General features: G+C 39.6%; 1 long non-coding RNA gene across 3 annotated transcripts in view; it reads left to right on the top strand.

The window, feature by feature from the left end:
- Positions 1 to 16,870, top strand: part of LOC137496532 (uncharacterized) — a 165,272-nt gene extending 148,402 nt beyond the window's left edge. Inside the window, exons 7-8 of one of the 3 annotated variants that reach the window (XR_015500666.1) lie at positions 13,010 to 13,230; positions 13,390 to 13,565. This is a non-coding gene — a long non-coding RNA (uncharacterized LOC137496532). Of the gene's footprint in view, positions 1 to 13,009; positions 13,231 to 13,389; positions 13,566 to 16,203 lie in introns of those variants that run through there. The other 2 variants (XR_015500670.1, XR_015500669.1) reach the window with 2 other exon arrangements.
- Positions 16,871 to 21,896: the final 5,026 nt, after the last annotated feature.

Genomic DNA, 21,896 nt, shown 5'->3' on the forward strand with positions numbered 1-21,896 from the left:
TTATGGAAGCACAGCACGGGCGCAAATGACACTCGCGAGAGACATTTGATATACGACAAAGCACACGCAGCGGCCTCTCGCGGATTTACGAAAACAAAAATTGAAAGAATCTGTACCTCTCAGGATGTATTTCGCGGTCTCCAGAAACGGCCACGGGACTACGTTTTCAGAATGGGGTTGAAATCTTCTGACCAATCGAATGCTGTCTAGTGTCTGACATGCTCCGCCTCCTTATTCTCATTGGCTTTTCATTTGGTGCGCTTGAGCTCATCCACTCTCAGTGGCGGAGCTGTGATAAAAACTAAACACTATTGACAGTTTTTTTTTACAGTAGGGGAGGAGCTACTGTATGCCCTGCCCTCTTTTTGTGTTTTAGTTGAGATTACATCAAACTTCATATTACAAAATGCACATTTCAAAGAGACCTTTAAAGCTCCAAAAAGCTGACTGATCTGGCTGGGTTTTTTATTTATTGTGCCGTGACTTTTGCTCAGTGAAGTTCGGGATAGGGTTAGTCTTTTTGTTTATTTTAGCATCCTGATTACTCGATCCCCTTGTCGTTTGTATATTATTAGCATCAGTGGCGCCTGCAGACGTACTGTGTGTACCTACCATGAGAGGGCGGGAATTAATGCAGTTTTTTTAATTTATTGATTTATATTACTATTACATAATTTAAATTGATTGTTAAACAGTGTACACTACGATATATTGACAAATCAAGAAGAATGACAACAAATAAAGGTGCGCGTTGGTGTGTTTTAAAGCGTGTATGTACTTGCATGGTGGGAGAAAAATGTACGATTTTAAAAGGAGGCGTGGCACCCAACCCCACCCCTAACCCCAACCGTCATTGGGTGATGAGCAAATCATACTAAATAGTACAAATTAGATCGTACGAATTCATACGAATTAGCCACTAAATCAAAAAGGTGTCAGAAGCTAAAGTTGTGCAGCGCCATCTATTGTCAAGGAATGATTTTGCATACTCAACACCTGTGGAAACCGCTTAGGTTTGAATCCGGAAATACGCCTTGAAAAACGCTGACGATAAACGCAAACGAAAAGCGTTCCAGTGTGTGCGAGCTTTTAGAGTGTACTGATTTGAATATGAATGATAGCTGTGATTGGAGTGTTGATTTGATGCTGATTTTGCTGTCATCAGGGCTGTATTCAGACAGCAGACGGAGAGCAGAGAATGAAATGAAAGCTATCGAGCTGCATTACTGTCTGCGTGTGAGAGCAGAGAGTGAATATGATGATGTTTACTGTAATGTTGGCACTGTTGATTCTCCATATCAGCGAGAGCAGAGAGAATCAGAAGATCTGCAGCACTTCAAAGCCTGCGTGAGGAGGAGCATTCAGGACAACACTGTCACTCAACATACTGTAAACAACTGCAGGAAACACACACACACACACAAACACACACACACTTCACCATTTTCATCTTTACAACTCAACTGAGAACACACGTGAAGACGACTTCACAAGCAAGAGCACAAACACCAAAAGACAACATGCTTTAATAATGAAAATATATAATCTGTGCTGAACACTAGCGTGCTTACTGAAATGCAGACACAAACAGGTCTATAACAAGCATACAAACACATTCACAAATATGCAGAAAATACAAAACATGCACAAACAATAGCTCCAATATTATTAAAGAGCCCCTATAATGCATTATAAAAGGTCATTTTCCTCCTAATTAGTCCCTGATATATTTATAGAATATTACTATATTACATAACACATTTTTGATCTCAGCAGATTTTATATTTATTTATTTATTTATTTATTTATTTATTTTAATAAAATAACATGTTTTTTATTTTTATTAATTAATTCATTCATTCATTCATTCCAGTCAATCTAAATAAAATAAGACTTTCTACAGGAGAAGAAAATAAAATAAGAAAACTTTTGAAAATGCTCTTGCTCTATTAAACATATATATATATATATATATATATATATAATATTTCTAAATTACGTTACAAATTTTTGACCTCAGCAGATTTTACATTTATTTATTTATTTATTTTTATTTATCTTTATTTAATTGTAATTTAAAATTTTCATTTTATTTATTTATTTAATTATTTAGGTATTTATTTATTTATCTTTATTTAATTTAAATTTAAAAAGTTTCATTTTAATTATTTATTTATCTATCTGTTTATTTATTTATTTAGTTATTTATTTAATTATTAAGGTATTAATTTATTTATCTTTATTTAATTTTAATTTAAAATTTTCGTTTTAATTATTTATTTATCTATCTGTTTATTTATTTATTTATTTATTTATTTATTTATTTAGTCATTCATGTATTCCGGTCAAACTAAAAGAAATAAGACAATCTCCGGAAAAATAAAATAGTAAACACTGTGTAAAATGTCCTTGCTCCTTTGTTACAGCACTTAGGAAATATTTAAAAAATATTTAAAACTCCACAGGAAGGCTAATCATTTTGCCCTCAACAGATATAACATGAATGCAGCGTACTGTATGTAAAGCTCTGCATTTATAATATTGTTCCCATCCTAGCATGTGACCCCGTCAAGAGTATTTAGAAATATTAAAGTTCTCTAAACGGCTTTCAATCTCAAGAAACATCTAGAGAGATCCCATATGTCTCTGTTGCTCTGAAACAGATATAAACACACTGTGTGTATGTGAAAGGTTGTTGACACACTCCCCATTGTTCGCACAAGTGATGCCCTTCGCAAAGACACACTCCAGGTGTTCAATGATGGAATGAAAATTGAGTGCTTTCAGACTGATGGGACCATTACACCTTTAACCACAGCAGAAAAATGCTCCGTTCAGCCTTCTAGGATTACCGCAAAATTACACCAAATGACTTACAGGGCAAGTCGCAGCGGCTCTGTTGACAGAGCGAGGTGGACGGCGCAGGTCCGGGCCCGGTTTTTTTTTGTTCTTCAGCTAATGAATCATCAGAAAAAATTCCCATCCGACTGACAATCTCTTGAAATACCGCATAATTAGGGTGTTCGGCGGTTGAACTGCAGCTACTGTTCAAGATTCACGTGGGTTATTACCGTATCTCCTCCAGCTTCACCTCAGGCTTCATCTGAAGTCCTGTTAAAGCATAAGAACACATGCTTATTCTGATCTGTATATAATAAATGAATGACAACAGCTGGACATCAACATCAAATCAACAATATCATTCAAGTATTCATTTTCCTTGGGCTTAGTCCCTTATTTATCAGGGGTTCCCACTGTGGAATGAACCACCAACTATTCCAGCATATGTCTAACAGTGGCCAACACAGTACTGAGAAACACACACTCTAACATACACTACACACACTACAGACAATCGAGTTTACCCTATTCCCCTACAGCGCATGTGTTTGGTCTGTGGGGGAAGCTGGAGCACCCGGAGGAAACCCACGCCAACACGGGGAGAACATGCAAACTCCACACAGAAATGCCATATGATCCAGCTGGAACTCGAACCAGTGACCTTCTTGCTGTGAGGCCACAGTGCTAACCACTGATCCACCGTGCCACCACTTCTTCTAGTTGGTTGCCATGATGCTATGGTTGGTTGTAGGCTTTAGGGTGGTTGCTAGGGTAGTTAACTTAGTTGCTATGTTATTCTGGGTGGTTGCTATGGTACACAAAGAGGCTGCTTGGGTAGTCTGGATGTTTGTTATGCCAGTGTTAAGGTGTTCTGGGTTGTTGCTAGGGTGTTCTTGGGTAGGGTACCCTGAGTGGTTGGTTGTGTGCTTTGGATAGATGATTTGTTGTTATAACTGGTTGCCGGGTTAATCTAGTTCAGGGGTTCTCAACCTCTTTCACTTCGAGGGCCACCTTTTCCTCCAAAAGTTTTTTAAAGGCCCAAACTGATTGTCTAGAGAAAATGCTTAGTTTAAAGCTTTATTTATTAGCAAAACATTTCTTTTGCTTTCTGTTATGTTCTTATTTTTCTACATCATTTTATAAAAAAACTCGAAACATTGCGCATTTATATATATATATCAATGCTTCCTCTAGGATTTTTTTCCAGCTGTGGCGGCAGGCCTTTTTTTTACACAGATCTACCAGCCTGATCTAACCAGGAAGCGTAAGTATTTTACGTTTTGTCAGTTTAGTGGCTAATTCGTACGAGGTTAGCGAAAATTTACGTACGATTTTAAAAAGAAGGCGTAGCACCTAACCCCACCCCTAACCCCAAACGTCATTGGGTGATGAGCAAATCATACTAAATAGTACAAATTAGATCGTACGAATTCATACGAATTAGCCACTAAATCAAAAAGTGATGAATTGCCGTGAGATTGTGTTGGATCTACCTACTACCTATAGCGTTATTACAATGATAAATGTGGTGAGCGCAGTATTACAAGTCGAGATCGCATTCATGTAATGCGTGTAAATCTCTTTGCTTGCGTGGCGATTTCCTCTGCTCGTGCATAAGGCTTCTTGCACGCCCTCAAATATACACCGCTCAAGTGCCAATCTTCTTGTGCGCTCTCAAATAAACACTGCTGAAGTGTGATTTAGCGTGTTTATGTAGCGAGTATGTCTCCAACATTTATTAAATTTGCTAGGAATATTTATGAATCTCTCCAATAGACCTACAGAGCGGCATTAATGCGCCCTGTTCACTAGTGAAACACCATCGAGTCTCGCTCCTGTACGGACGCGCGTCAGTTATAAGCAAGACGTTAATTTGGACAACTATGCGGATATTTTAAAGTGTTCACACAGACAGAGCACACATAGTTTGTGAATCAACAGACTTGTGCGATTCTGATACAGTACGAGTCGCAGATGTGATGCACATGCGAGCTGGTTATTATAACGCTAATCATCGCTTGCCTTACATTTGCGTGACTTACGTAGTCCTAGTTGACGTGCAGCGGTTGTAAATTTAAGCCACAGTTATGTCTGTAATTAACAGTTTTTGCACAATTAGCCTTAACGGGAAATGCCAATACTACTATAATTTTAATATGAAATATTTAATAATAAATTCATATCATTATAGGATAATATTTAAGCTCATTTTAAGCTATCTCGCAGCCCGCCTGCAGCATCGCTGAGGCCCATTAGTGGACCGCGGCCCACCGGTAGAGAATCCCTGATCTAGTTGGTATATGATGTAGGGTAGCTGGTGGGGTTTTCTGGGAGGCTGCTTGGGTGCTGTTGGCTTCTCTGGGTGATTATGTGGGTGTATTAGGTAGTTGCTAGGGTACTTTAGATGTTTTGGATTAGTTACTAGGGGACACTGCACAATTTCTATGGTGTTCAGGGTGATTGTGAAGGTATTCTGGATGGCTGCTACAATGGTTTGTGATCTGGATGGTAAATGAGGCTTTATTTTTTCACTTGGAACTGGAAATGATTCATCTGATCACTTAGTAAAGTAACAAGACACTCTCATTAACAACACAAGCACTTACTGAAGGAATCATTCAAATGCTGCATGACGACACACACACACACACACACACACACACACACACACACACACACACAGTGTTTTTTTTTCCGACAGTGCTTCAGTAAACTCCACTGATGATAATCACCCAGAACTCCTCTGAGCAGTCAATCTAAACTGTGATCTTAACTCTGATGAAACTCGCTCAAATCACATCATCAGTTTACTCGAAGCCTTTGTGTTTGTGAAATCTTTCTCTCAGCGTTGAGTTTGTCACAGGGCAGTTTTCTCCACATGCTCTCAGTGTTTCCAGTTCCTCAGCCATTGTTCAGTGTGTTCTGCTGACTACTAAAATCAGGAATCTTAAGCCTCATAATGGCCGTGTGAAGGAGGGGCGCTATAATTAAGGTTAAGTGAGCAGATGTCGAGAGAAAAGTGTTTTTCACTGTAATAAATGCGGTTTTAAATTTAACACCTCTGGGTAAAGGAACCCTATCTAAATCACCCCGGGCCCCTGGGCTCTTAAAGCGTCTGTATGCTGGAAACCGCCCTCCGCCCGGGGTTGAAACCCTTCTGCTTTGCTGGAGATCAGATGTCGACTCTTAAGTGCAGCAACAATGTCAATGAAAGCGAGATGAACAATATTTGCATTGTAGCTACACGATGACTTCTGACGGAGAGGTGTGGGACGGTCTGTCAGATACACATGACACTGAGCTCATCTCCATTACACACATACAGCCTCATCTACAGATTGCGAGACATTTTATTTTTGCTTCTGTGTGAACACTGCAAAACTGCTTTTCCATGCTTTCACATTCCAGTCCAAATATCCAAAGAGGTTTAAATCAAGAAGCATTTACCAGACAAGCCAAAAATCTTATGTTTTCAGATAGATAGAAAAATTAGAGTTTTTGTTCCTTGAAACAAGCAATGTAATATGCCAATGGCGTAAGTGAAATAATCTTATCTTTCCTTTTGACATGAGATTATTTTGTTTAGCCTATTGGCAAATTATTTTGCTTGTTTTAAGGAAAAGCAATGCAATTTTGTGTTTCTTTTTATGCCTGTGCTAACAGCGCAAACATGCTTTTCTTAGTATTTTTGTCTTGTTTCTAGTCCAAATATCTAAAATGTCTTAAATCAAGAAACATTTTCTAGACAAGCAAAAGTATTGTGCTGTTTTCAGAAATAATATGCCAAAATTAAGAGAGTTTCTCCTTAAAACAAGAAATGTATTAAGCCAATAGAGTAAATAAAATCATCTTATCTTTCCTTTTGAAATAAGATTATTTTGTTTACCCCATTAGCATATTAAATTGCTTGTTTTAGGGAAAAACATGCATAATATTTCTGAAAACTAAACAATATTTTTGCTTATCTTAGTTTTTTTTTAAATTTCTGATCCAAAAATTTAAAAATTCCAAAACCATGAAGCATTTCCTAGCAGCCCAGACTCATTCTGAGAACGACAGTGTTTTTTTAAAAGCACCAACTGACCCACCCACCCCCTTCCCTACACCCAACCCACAGTGTTTTCAAAAGCACTGATTGACCCGCCCACCACTTCCCTAAACCCAACCGACAGTGTTTATAAAGCACCGATTGACCCGCCCACCACTTCCCTAAACCCAACCGACAGTGTTTTCAAAAGCACTGATTGACCCACCCACCCCCTTCCCTAAATCCAACCCACAGTGTTTTCAAAAGCACTGATTGACCCGCCCACCACTTCCCTAAACCCAACCCACAGTGTTTTCAAAAGCACTGATTGACCCGCCCACCACTTCCCTAAACCCAATCGACAGTGTTTTCAAAAGCACCGATTGACCCGCCTACCCCCCTCCCTAAACCCAACTGACAGTGTTTTCAAAAGCACCGATTGACCCGCCCACCCCCTTTCCTAAACCCAACCCACAGTGTTTTCAAAAGCACCGATTGACCCGCTCACCCCCTTCCCTAAACCCAACCCACAGTGTTTTCAAAAGCACCGATTGACCCGCCTATCTCCTTCCCTAAACCCAACCGACAGTGTTTTCAAAAGCACCGATTGACCCGCTCACCCCCTTCCCTAAACCCAACCCACAGTGTTTTCAAAAGCACTGATTGACCCGCCTACCTCCTTCCCTAAACCCAACCCACAGTGTTTTCAAAAGCACCGATTGACCCGCTCACCCCCTTCCCTAAACCCAACCCACAGTGTTTTCAAAAGCACTGATTGACCCGCCTACCTCCTTCCCTAAACCCAACCCACAGTGTTTTCAAAAGCAATCCAGAAAAAGAAAAGCCCTCTAGGCCGCCTGATTTTTACCATGTTTTCAGATTTTCCCTCATTCTCACCCTGTTATTTATAGTTTATTTCATTTACTGGTTTTTATTTTTGTTTTACCTGCTTTCTGGAACTGTTTTTTGTGTCAAACCCTGTTCATTTTAAAGACAAAATGTAGCCACACTTTCCTCTGGCTACATAATTTACGATCTCCAGAAATGCATATAGGGCTACATTTTCACAGTGAGCCTTTGTTTTCAAGATAAGCAAAAAATAGCTAAATAATCTATCAAGGAAAATAGTGGTATTTTTCCTTCTGACATAAGGTTATTTCACTCACCCCATTGGCCGATTATTTAGCTTGTTTTACTGAAAAACTCAATTAATTTTGACATATTATTCTTTAAAACAAGACTATATATTTCGCCTATCTAGAAAACGCTTCTTGGTTAAAGAGTTTTTGGATATGCAGCCTAAAAACACAACATTTGTTGTGGCAAATATCTTGTAAGAAAACGTCAAACACAAGACCTTCCCCTCTTCATAGGTTGCATCTGAAAGCCGGTAGATATTTTAATTTGAAGGACTCGTCACATTTTGACAGTGAAATCAAAAGGATGTGAGGTTTACACTCCTGAGAGCTTTTCTTCTGTTCTGACACACATATAACCAGTGTTCAATAATGCCTAAAGGGCCGTTCTGTACTGTAACGTGTTCGTGTCATGCATTCAGCCTCTCAAATATACATATAATCAATCATAACAGTGCGAGTTTAATGAGAATCTGTCAGATGAATTGCAGAGCTTGTGCAGATACAGACTGAAGGCTGTTTTCTGAACTGCTGTTTTCTCGAGTTTGCTTTTGTTTGTTTGTTATAGACAGGAAAAGCCCTGTGTATATACTTATATTTTCATCTAAGCGTTGCGTTTAGTTGCGTGGACTCATCTGGATATTCATTATCTGTGCTGAGTGAAATGCAGGGTTTCACACAATTTATTTATGTTGTTCCCACACAAATCCATTTAGTTAAATTAAAGTGGATTGAACATAAAACAATTAGGTTGTATTAATTAATTAAATACTAAAATAGTTTGATAACATGCAGGAAATGTTCATGGGCCATTGACATGACCACAGTTAATGTCCTATAGAGCTTGTGTGATTTGCTGACTGCAGTTCACTGATTGCCCACTGGTGTCGCTAATAATACATTTTCCCATTTCTACACAGCATCCTTAATGTTGAACGTCCCTCATAATATACATTATTGTGAATATATATTGCCATACTCAATATTTCAGCGCGTATGTAAGGGTTTACAGTAAGACACGTCTGTTTTTGATTGAAACTAGGTCAGTGCTGTTAGACAGGGGGAAACATCTTCTGTACAGTGTCTCTGTTTTGATCTGAACAGTAATAATTATGGACTGAGAACAGCAGGGGAACGAATCTGCCTGCTGTTTATTGATGGCGTCCACCATCGTACACGACTTCAATTGTTTCCATCTGAGCTGTGGATGAAAACCCCTGTGCTGTTAGCGGTTGCGTTTAATGATGCATGGCGGAAATAAACATTTTTTCAGAATATAATCAACTGGCGTTCAGTCACTTTCGCAGGCTTAGAGAAGCTCTTTCTTCTGCTGCAGTCATAGAAAATCATTCAAAAGCTCACAGAGACACAGAAAATGACTGCAAACTCACAACAGAAATACAGCTATTTGCCTCATGGCTGAACTGGGCTCAAATTAGAGACATTTGCTTTGAAAAATAGACATGAAATCCAGCATCAGATCAAATGGTTCCAGTCGCATTTCCAGAGCACAGATATGATCACTCGCTGCAGCATTTCTACATGCCTTTTTGTGAACTTTTTCCAACTTTTCATACATTAAATATATATTTTGTAGACTTTTTTAAAGTATGTTTTTGCTCTCGCTGTTATTCTTCAACTTAATGCCTCAAATCAAGAACAATATACCTGTTTTTGACACTTTACACCAATAAAACCTAAACATAATCAAGTTAACTGGCTTGAATCTGCATGGATTTGTAATGAGCACAGTTCAGTGCTCTCTCTGTGTTCTCTGTGAGTTTTTCTGCATTTAAAGGGCCATGACACCCCCCATTTTCGGTTAAAGTCTACTTCAGAATTTTTTCAAAAGATGCATGATTAATGGGCGTGGAGCTCCGCGAGCATCGGGCAGGAGTGGGCGTGGCCAGCATGGGGAGAACATGTGCGAACAACTGCTGTTGTCAGTTAGCTCACAAAATGAGACAAACCGTGAGGAGACGCATGAGTTTATAGTTTACAAAGTTAAAATGCAAAGAAATGAACAGTGATTTAATGCCCTGCTACATTTGTTATTCGTAATTTCATATACACATAACCACAATTTATATCATTATAAAGATAAGTGTGTTCATGTAGACCCTATAAATGAGGACTTCTCCCTCAATCCCCGTATCCAGCAGACTCAGTGCAGTTTTACTCAGTTTTAACCATTAGTCCTGCTGGTAATCTAGAGGATTTATGCAAACACAGTAGCACAGTGATGTGTCTGAATGTGAACGAACTCCTGATAAAACACAGCGTCCGTCATTCTCTCGTGCTGCTCTCCTGACAAAAATGCTAGCAGCACACACACAGCTTTGCTGTATGATCGGCCCTGACAAGATCGCGGGGGAAAACATGCAACAAACCCCGTGGATCATGGAAACAAACGCATATGAGCCTTCATGAACGGCTAAATTCTGTGTGCCGTGGGTCCGTGTCTCACAGCTCGGGCTTGACTCTGGCAGGTCTGATGAATAATTAAGCAGCCGGCTCTTCTCATAGGATAAGAAAACTCCGCCATGAATAATAATGAGAAACCGACGCGTCATCGTTGCACTTGCAGTTCTGCTCTACATCGCCGATTTTGATCCCGCCCCAAAAATCATTTTAAACCCGGAAGCTGAAATTAGCTGACAAAAGCTCAAAATTATCCAGTTTTCCCCACAATTAAAGCTGACAGGTGCTAACATTGTCTTAACTGATGCTCAACACACACAAATCTGTTAATATAAAAAAAAGTTCTCCAGGGTGTCCTGAACCTTTAATATCTTTCAGTACATGAGCATTGTGCAAAAACACAGAAATGAAAATACAAAGTATGCAGAGCGGACTATTTCACCAATAAATTATTGCTGAACATATGGTTAATTAAAGTGAATCAAAACATGCATTGTGAACAGTGTATTCTGATTCATGAACAAATGATTCTTTTGAGCAGATTGTTTATAAGTGAATCAAAACATGCATTGTGAACAGTGTATTCTGATTCGTGAACAAATGATTCTTTTGAGCAGATTGTTTTTAAGTGAATCAAAACATGCATTGTGAACAGTGTATTCTGATTCGTGAACAAATGATTCTTTTGAGCAGATTGTTTTTAAGCGAATCAAAACATGCATTGTGAACAGTGTATTCTGATTCATGAACAAATGATTCTTTTGAGCAGATTGTTTTTAAGTGAATCAAAACATGCATTGTGAACAGTGTATTCTGATTCATGAACAAATGATTCCTTTGAGCAGATTGTTTTTAAGTGAATCAAAACATGCATTGTGAACAGTGTATTCTGATTCATGAACAAATGATTCTTTTGAGCAGATTGTTTTAAGTGAATCAAAACATGCATTGTGAACAGTGTATTCTGATTCATGAACAAATGATTCTTTTGAGCAGATTGTTTTTAAGCGAATCAAAACATGCATTGTAAACAGTGTATTCTGATTCGTGAACAAATGATTCTTTTGAGCAGATTGTTTTTAAGTGAATCAAATTGTGAAATTGTGCATTGTGAACAGTGTATTCTGATTCATGAACAAATGATTCTTTTGAGCAGATTGTTTTAAGTGAATCAAAACATGCATTGTGAACAGTGTATTCTGATTCATGAACAAATGATTCTTTTGAGCAGATTGTTTTTAAGTGAATCAAAACATGCATTGTAAACAGTGTATTCTGATTCGTGAACAAATGATTCTTTTGAGCAGATTGTTTTAAAGTGAATCAAAACATGCATTGTGAACAGTGTATTCTGATTCGTGAACAAATGATTCTTTTGAGCAGATTGTTTTAAAGTGAATCAAAACATGCATTGTGAACAGTGTATTCTGATTCATGAACAAATGATTCTTTTGAGCAGATTGTTTTTAAGTGAATCAAAACATGCATTGTGAACAGTGTATTCTGATTCATGAACAAATGATTCCTTTGAGCAGATTGTTTTTAAGTGAATCAAAACATGCATTGTGAACAGTGTATTCTGATTCATGAACAAATGATTCTTTTGAGCAGATTGTTTTAAGTGAATCAAAACATGCATTGTGAACAGTGTATTCTGATTCATGAACAAATGATTCTTTTGAGCAGATTGTTTTTAAGCGAATCAAAACATGCATTGTAAACAGTGTATTCTGATTCGTGAACAAATGATTCTTTTGAGCAGATTGTTTTTAAGTGAATCAAATTGTGAAATTGTGCATTGTGAACAGTGTATTCTGATTCATGAACAAATGATTCTTTTGAGCAGATTGTTTTAAGTGAATCAAAACATGCATTGTGAACAGTGTATTCTGATTCATGAACAAATGATTCTTTTGAGCAGATTGTTTTTAAGTGAATCAAAACATGCATTGTAAACAGTGTATTCTGATTCGTGAACAAATGATTCTTTTGAGCAGATTGTTTTTAAGTGAATCAAAACATGCATTGTGAACAGTGTATTCTGATTCGTGAACAAATGATTCTTTTGAGCAGATTGTTTTAAAGTGAATCAAAACATGCATTGTAAACAGTGTATTCTGATTCGTGAACAAATGATTCTTTTGAGCAGATTGTTTTAAAGTGAATCAAAACATGCATTGTGAACAGTGTATTCTGATTCATGAACAAATGATTCTTTTGAGCAGATTGTTTTAAAGTAAATCAAAACATGCATTGTAAACAGTGTATTCTGATTCGTGAACAAATGGTTCTTTTGAGCAGATTGTTTTAAGTGAATCAAAACATGCATTGTGAACAGTGTATTCTGATTCGTGAACAAATGATTCTTTTGAGGAGGTTATGTGTTGTGATGCTTGTCTGAGATGTCTGTGTGTGTTTGTGTGTGCATGTGGGTGAGAAAGAGTGTGTGTGTTGGTGCATGCGTGTTTGTGAGGCATCCGTGATGTGTGTGTCTTTGTGTGTGTATGTTTTAAGGGTAAATTTAGTGACTCAATTATTAGTTATTAATATATTAATTCATTCATTCGTTTTCTTTTCGGCTTAGTCCCTTTATTCATCAGAGGTCGCCACAGCGGAATGAACCGCCAACTTATCCAGGATGTGTTTTACGCAGAGCATGCCCTTCCAGCTGCAACCCATCACTGGGAAACATCCATACACTCTCACTCACACATGGACTTGCGGGGGTAAGCGGAGCACCCGGAGGAAACCCACACAGAAATGCTAACTGACTCAGCCGAAGCTTGAACCAGCAACCTTCTTGCTGTGATGCGATTGTGCTACGCACTGCACCACTGTGCCGCCCATTATTAATATAATTAAATGCAAAACTAATACGTCTCTCACAGAGCATCATAATCCATAAAGTGTTTTAAGCTGTGTGCGTGCGTGTGTGTGAGTGTATTTGTGTGTGTGTTAAAGCAGACCCCCAAGCGCCGGCGTCTCCTCGGGCTGCAGCAGTGCAGGGGTCCTGATACAGGAGCGTCCGGACCCCCAGTGTCCCAGCAGGAGACCCGGCGGAGAGTCTGGATTTACTGAAGAACAAAAGCAGAATTAAAGCTCTTTGTTTCAGCGAGTCTGAAGCTGATCCTCCTGCGCTGCTCCGCTGGTCATTTACTGCAGCGTTTATCTCCAGTATACACATCACATCCACTCACTGTGTTCTTCATTCATTCTCCTTCAGCTTAGTCCCTTTATTAATCTCGGGTCGCCACAGCAGAATGAACCACCAATTATTCCATCATATGTTTTACACAGCAGAAGCCCTTCCAGCTTCAACCCAACACTGGGAAACACCCGTACACACTCATCCACACACACACTCATGCACTACAGCCAATGCAGTTGATCAGTTCCCCTATAGCGCATGTGTTTGGACTGTGGGGGAAACCGGAGCACCCAGAGGAAACCCACACCAACACGGGCAGAACATGCAAACTCAGACATGATAACTGAGCTAGATGGGACTCAAACCAGCAACTGAGGTGAGGGGTGGGGTTAGATTAAAAAGCATTGGATGCAGCTCAGATTGCACTGCACCAGGTCTGCATCCAGACCCCTAATGCAGCTCTCCATGTTTGCAGCTTTCCATTGTTGCACATCTAAAATGTTGTGCTGACTGTAAAAGGCCTCAGCCCTCCGTCAGTCCGTCATCACAGTGCTTCAGTATTAATCTTCTATTATTATTCCCTCCAGAACTGTCTTGAGTCTCTACCATCTCAAACCTCCAAAAGCCGAGTCATTGCGTTTGGTCTTGGTCTTCTGAGGCGCAGCTCATTTATTAGAGGAGCAACAGTGCAGCAGACTCCACTTCTCTCAGTGATATCTGTGCATGTTTAGCAGGAACTGATCATTTTATTCTCTTTTGTTTCTCCTTGGATGAAAACGTTCATTTATTATCAGCATAATTCACATCTAAACACGGCTATTGTGAGCAGGTTTGCAGGACGGAGGTTCAGGTTTGCTGCGTTTTATCTGTTCATCTTCATCTTTACTGCAGGTTTTGTGCTCTTGATTTCTCCTCGACTGATGTCTGGAGGATACGAGACTCTCCAGAGACCGTTAAAAGCAGTTTTCATTTTCTTTTTCTTTTTTTTTTCCTGCTTGCTTTGCATTTATTTGCCCTGAAGCGAACATCCATTAATGAGATAAACAGGTCATTGCTGGCTGTGGGTGAATCTTGTAAAACACATCCAGGACACATTACAGTCATCCAAAGAAAACAAGAAACATACAAAGAAGGAGAAGAAGAAAACACAAGGTAGGCTATTACATTTCACAAGTTTTAGGACCATTTATTATTTTCAGAATGATATAGAAACATGCATATGAGTAAGGTTGGAATTTGAAAGTATTATACAGTACATTGTGGTTGTATTAAACTGCTTTTAAATCTGTTTACGCTGATGATTAGCAGTATTGTAAAATGAGATTTGCTCATGATCTTAAAATCCTGTTTATTTAAATGCTTCTGATATTCATGATATAGTATGTTTATGTGTTTGTGTTAAACAGTAAATGCACGTACACTGACCGACTTTCACCACTTCACTCACTCACTATATTAGGTACACCTGTCCAGCTGTTAACACACATTTCTAATTAGAAAGATTAGAAAGCTGATCTGATGATTATTATGAGGCTGATTTCTCCAGCAGATCTGATGATTATTATGAGGCTGATTTCTCTGATTTCTCCAGCTGATCTGATGATTATTATAAGCCTGATTTCTCTGATTTCTCCAGCTGATCTGATAATGATTTCTCAGATTTCTGCATGCTCGTTCTGATAATGAGGCTGATTTCTCTGATTTCTGCATGCTCGTTCTGATAATGAGGCTGATTTCTCTGATTTCTGCATGCTCGTTCTGATGATGAGGCTGATTTCTCTGATTTCTGCATGCTCGTTCTGATGGTGAGGCTGATTTCTCTGATTTCTGCATGCTCGTTCTGATGGTGAGGCTGATTTCTCTGATTTCTGCATGCTCGTTCTGATGATGAGGCTGATTTCTCTGATTTCTGCATGCTCGTTCTGATGATGAGGCTGATTTCTCTGATTTCTGCATGCTCGTTCTGATGATGAGGCTGATTTCTCTGATTTCTTCACCTGAACTGTTGATGACGAGTTTGATTTCTCTGATTTCTGCATGTTCACGCTGATAATGAGGCTGATTTCTAGATGCTTATGCTGATAATGAGGCTGATTTCTTTGATTTCTTAATGCTCATGCTGATGATAAGGCTGATTTCTCTGATTTCTGCATGCTCATACTGATGATAAGGCTGATTTCTCTGATTTCTGCATGCTCATGCTGATGATGAGGCTGATTTCTCTGATATCTGCATGCTTATGCTGATGATAAGGCTGATTTCTGTGATTTCTCCAGTAGATCTGCTGATGATGAAGCTGATTTCTCTGATATCTGCATGCTTATGCTGATGATAAGGCTGATTTCTGTGATTTCTCCAGTAGATCTGCTGATGATGAGGCTGATTTCTCTGATATCTGCATGCTTATGCTGATGATAAGGCTGATTTCTTCAGTAGAACTGTTGATGACGAGTTTGATTTCTCTGATTTCTGCATGTTCACGCTGATAATGAGGCTGATTTTTAGATGCTTATGCTGATAATGAGGCTGATTTCTCTGATTTCTTAATGCTCATGCTGATAATGAGGCTGATTTCTCTGATTTCTTTGTGCTCACGCTGATAATGAGGCTGATTTCTCAGATTTCTCCAGACTCTGCTGATGAAGACTCTTCTGAAATGCTACAGGATTGCCGTGGTCTCATCTCCTCCTGCAGATCTCCAGTTTCTGAACCTGACCCCGTGTGTCTCCTCCTGACGCTGTGGAGAAGCTGAAGGAGAGTCTGATTATTGATCCCTCTGAGCGTGACGGATCTGCTTTCCTCTGTCTGCTGCTGTGTTTGTGTTCATCGGACCTGGAGGAGCTGAACAGCAGAAAACACATTCCTCTAACATCCATCTAATATTTCACTATTCAATATTTAAGTGCTTTGTAACAGAGAGATGTTTCCAGCACATTTCTAATCATAATGGTTTTAATAACTTTTCAAATTCAAAGGCTTGAATAGGGTAATTTGATTAACTATGCAAGTTAAAGTAATTAGGCAAGTCATTGTGTCACACAAAGACGACAAAGCAGGATTATCTTCAAGGGAATTTATTTGTGCGATGCATCAACAGTAGAGAGGTGAAGCAGGTGAGTGAGCGATCTCACACACAGTTCATAAGGTAAGTTCAGTTCTTCTGCAAACACCAATATAATAATACTCACTTTCCTAAATCAGGTGTATTTGCATCCACAGGAGAAAGAGGACATTCAGGATAAATCGGGAGAGTCATTAAGGAGAACCATCCGAATTTAATGAATGTCAATGGGTGAGGTGAATATATATAGTGATCCGGTGATTGCAGGTGTGGGTGATTAGTAGTCAGGTAAGGGTTCACAGGTATGGTGGATGGCGACTGAGGCCTTGTTTACACCAATACGTTTTAGTTTTAAAACTTCAAGGCAACTGTACATAGTGTGAGTACGGCCTTAGACAGCACTTCAGAAATATGAGAAGTTCCTTTTATTTTCCTTATATTTTTCTTCTCTGTGGCTCACCGTTCTGAACCACAGAAGACAATACAGCTGGTTTAATTTCCGATAACCACAGAACTACACTGAGCACTGTGGGTTTGCATTAAATAAAGAGAATATTGTACTTTTTTTATGTTTATTGGCACTGTGGCTCAGTGGTTAGCACTGACACCTCACAGCAAGAAGCTCGCTGGTTCGAGTCCCGGATGGGTCAGTTTCTGTGTGGAGTTTGCATGTTCTCCCATGTTGACGTGGGTTTCACATGCGATATAGGGGAATTGATGAGCTAAACTGGCTGTAGTGTGTGTGAGAATGAGAGTGTATGGGTGTTTCCCAGTTCTGGGTTGCAGCTGGAAGGGCATCAGCTGTGTAAAACATATGCTGGATAAGTTGCTGGTTCATTCCGCTGTGGTGACCCCTGATGAATTAAGGGGCTAAGCTGAATGAATGATGGTTTCTGATTATAACTGGTTTTGTTCAGTTTGCCTTAGCTTTTCAGTTTTGTCAGACTGGCTCAAATTGACCCTAATAAACTTGCATTTTACCAAAAATGTGTGTTTATGTGTGTGTGTGTGTTCTGTGTGTGTTTATGAGGAGGCCCTGTATAAGTGTGTGTGAATGAGGCGACTCCACACACACTCACTCTGTCTCTCTGCATGTGTGTCTTTGATGTGTCACCTGCAGCAGCTCCCTCCGCCGGTGTGTGTTTCCACACTGTCATTACAAGCAGACGCAGATTCGCAGATCTGAGCTCCGAGAAACCAAAGAGGAAAACCAATCCAGCTGATGATGAATGAACAGCACCTTCTCTAATGATGATTTATGGGCATTTCTGCCTTCGCTCCGTCATACACACATCTGTCTTCACACACACACACACACACAGTGTTTGAAAAGCACACAGACAGATTATGCAGGAATACAGTTGCGCTTCAATACGGCACATCTATGATTATGTTAGCGAGGCTGTTAACCTTGATTTCCATTCCATCATTCCTGACACAAACGGCTTGAAATAATAAACCCTTTGTGAGAAATGACGTTCTGGCCGAGCGCAACTGGAACTTCAGTTTATAGAGAGAAAATCAGACCTGCAATTGATAGTTTTGTTCTGCTGTGAAATATATTTAAACACCCTTGAATATATAGATGCAGTTTCTGGAGAGGCAACATTTGCTAGTGGGATACCAGAAAAAGAAAAGAACCGAGAGACTGAAATGTATTGACATGTACACTATTGGGTTGACTCAATGGTTAGCACTGTGGCCTCACAGGAAGAAGGTCGCTAGTTCAAGTCCTTGCTGGGCTAGTTGTCATTTCTGTGTGGAGTTTGCATGTTCTCCTTGTGTTGATGTGGGTTTTCTCCGGGTGTTTCCCCCACAGTCCAAACACATGCGCTATAGGGGAATCGATGAACTAATTTGGCTGTAGTGTATGAGTGTGTGTGTGTGTGTGTGTGTGTGTGTGTGTGTGTGTATGGATGTTTCTAAGTACTGGGTTGAAGCTGGAAGGGCATCCACTGTGCAAAGCATATGCTGGAATAGTTGGCGGTTCATTCCGCTGTGCCGACCACTAAACAATAAGGAACTAAGCTGAAGGAAAATTAATGAATGCAACCCAAGCTCATTCTGGAAGCGTAGCCCCGCGGACGTTTCTGGAGACCGCGATTTACGTGGCCGGAGGTACGTATGGCCGCGTTTAGTTTTTCTCGAGCGAACGCTGCGGGGCGATGTGACGCCGGCTGAAGGCTCGCCTCCGTGTGGAGGGCTTTCCCGCTGTAACCAGTTTGTCCGCTTAGCTCGTAGTGCTACCTTGGCGGAGCGGAGGCCCGGAGGAGGAGGAGCCGGCCACGGGGACGACCGGGATTGAGTCCGGGGAAGAGCGGTTCCAGAAATCAGGTAAGATGAAAAACAGAATCCAAAAAATAAGGGCGAGAACGCGGCGAGATCCGAAAACGCGGTCGAAATCAAAGACAAGGGATTTAGATTTTTTTTTTTTTCTGGACGGCTTTTGCAAACCGCCGCTTGGGTTTAGGGAAGGAATAGGAGGAAGAGGGCGGCCGATTGGCCGATTGGCCGCCCGCCCGGTCGATCGTTCAGTCGTTCAGCCAGTCAGTCGGACGGTCACTCCACAGCGGCCTCCGGCGGCTTTTCACGCGAGAACATCGCGGGCCAGAACGCCACAAGGTCCCCAGAGGCGTTCGAGATGCGAAAAAGCGAGCAAAGCGGCCTCTCGTGGATCCGCGAAAACAAAAACTGCTTGAATACATACCTCCCGGGAGATATTCACAAACGTCACTTTAGAGCTAGTGTTTAAATGATTCTCTAGTGTAATGTCTTAAGCAGAGATGCCCAAAGTTGGGCCCGCACGCCAAACTTGGCCCATGGTAACCTTTGATTAGGCCTGCTATTCTATCTGAGAAGAGATTAAGAATGAAGGTTGTGGCAAATGCCTTTAATAAAGATTGTCATTTCTAATTTAACGTAATCTTTTGTTTTTTTTTAATTGTTGAGCAACAAAAAAGCAAAACAAAATTTAAAGTTTTAATCAAATGAATCCGATTTTTAGATATGTAAATACTGTCACTCGAAGATAGAGGACAATACAGAAGACAAAGGCAAAGGCAGGTGCAGCTTGTGTATTCAGCACTGATTACCATTGTGTTGTTATTGTGTTTGTTTTTAGAGTAAGAAGAAAATTATAAAATGTACAAAAAAATAAAAAAAAAACAATCATCATTATGATTTAAGTATTTTTTCTTTTATCAATATTAATAACGACCATAGCAGCTTTAATGTAAAAGTTTGGTTAATAATCTTCGGCCCACCACCCTCAATCAAATTCAGTGTTTGGCCCTTCATAAGAAAAGCATGGATGCCCCTGGTCTAAAGTGACGACAAAACAGCTGATTCTGCTCACATTTTAAGATTATAAGGCTGAACAGCATGAAGTGCCATCAGTCTACAGAGATTTCCCAGTGTTTCTCTGCTGCAATCAGAAGATCACAATAAGTCACCCTGAAAAAGCCAAAGCAAACACTAGCAGATTACCGGTGTAAATAAAGCCCTACAAAATGTAAAAGAAATGATGAAAGGTCATAATTGTTTCACTTAATCTAATATAAAGATGTAGTTTGAATGGATGAAAGACACAGTAGTTTGGCTTTTCTCAGTGTGCAGGCCATCATAGTGTGTTTGGAGGAATGGAGGCATGTGAAGGTGCTCTCCATCATTTCACAGCACCTACACAGTTTATTTCTCATCTATATCTTCATCCCCGTCAGGCCTGTGGGCTCTGCAGATCACAATATTTGATTTCCAGATCACCTAATATGCAGGATCAAAGGAAATATAAGGCAAAGGAAATATTTTGTCTCGTATCCATTTCCCAGAAGGATCGGATGAACCTTCCGAAGAATGGATCTGTATTATTCTCCTAATATAACTAGTGCAAAGATTACTCGCATCTAAAGTAAACTGTTTTGACAGTATATATACTTATGAAGTAAGAATTATTCACCCTTCTGTGACTTTTTTAAGTCTTTTCAAATATTTCCCAAATGATGTTGAACAGATTCAGGGATTTTTTCACAGTATTTTCTCTAATATTTTTTCTTCTGGAGAAAGTCGTATTTGTTTTATTTCGGCTAGAATAAAAGCAGTTTTTAATCGTTTTAAACCCATTTTAAGCTCAATATTAATAGCTCTCTTAATCAATATTAGTGTTGGATTGTCTCCAGAACAAACCACTGTTATACAAGGACTTGCCTAATTAACCTAACTTTACCTTAATTAAGCCAAGCTTAATGAAGCTTTTAAATTTCAAATTAAGCTGAACACTAGTGTCTTGAAGAATATTTAGTCTAATATTATGTGCTGTCAAAGAGAAAATAAACCAGTTTTTAGAAATGCGTTATTAAACTATTATGATTAGAAATGTGTTGTAAAAATCTGCTCTTCGTTAAACAGAAATCGAGGGACAAATATTCAGGAGGGCTAATAATTCCAATCCAGGCTCATTCTGAAAATGTACCCCTATATACATTTATGGAGAGCGCCAAGTAGGGGCGTAGTGTATATTTTAAAAGTGGGGGGGACAACTGTAATCCAAAAGTTTGCATTCTTAATTACCTGTTTCTAACTGGTCTGTCTCTAAATGTGAGGGGACGTGTGTCCCCCAGGTTGCTACGCCCCTGCCAAGTATATCCCAGGAGGTCATTTTTTTGCAGTTTTTGTTTTCGCAAATCCACCAGAGGGCGCTGTGTATGATTTTTTAGATCTTAAATTTCTTTATTGAGTGCCATTCCACCGACTGTTCTTACATAAATCCACCAGAAGCCGCTGTCGACTGACTAACCGATCGATTGACCCACCCTCCTCCTTCCCTAAACCAAACTGACAATGTTTTCAAAAGCAATCCAGATAAAAAGCGTCCTGATTTTTACCACGTTTTCAGATTTTACCACATTCTTACCCTGTTATTTACTGACTTTTTGGCTTATGTTTTTGTCTTACCTGCTTTTTGGAACTGTTCCTTGCTGGACTTAAACCCTGTTGTCGTGGTCAACTCTGCACTGCATCTTAAGTCCACCGACGTATGTGGTGAGCCACTGGGCAAACCTGGTTACAGCAAGAAAGCCGTCCATATTGAGGTAAATTGTCAGCTGGTAAGCGTAAAAAGGAACAGCGTCATACCGCCCCATAGCGTTCATTTTAAAGATGAAATGCAGCTATATGTACCCCCAGCTACATAATTCATGCTCTCCACAAATGTATATAGGGGTACATTTTTCAGAATGAGCCTGTGTTGAATAATCCTGACTTCAA

The sequence above is a fragment of the Danio rerio genome, chromosome 10 (genome assembly GCF_052040795.2).
Source record: "Danio rerio strain M-AB ecotype USA chromosome 10, GRCz13ab, whole genome shotgun sequence".
Classification (NCBI taxonomy): domain Eukaryota; kingdom Metazoa; phylum Chordata; class Actinopteri; order Cypriniformes; family Danionidae; genus Danio; species Danio rerio.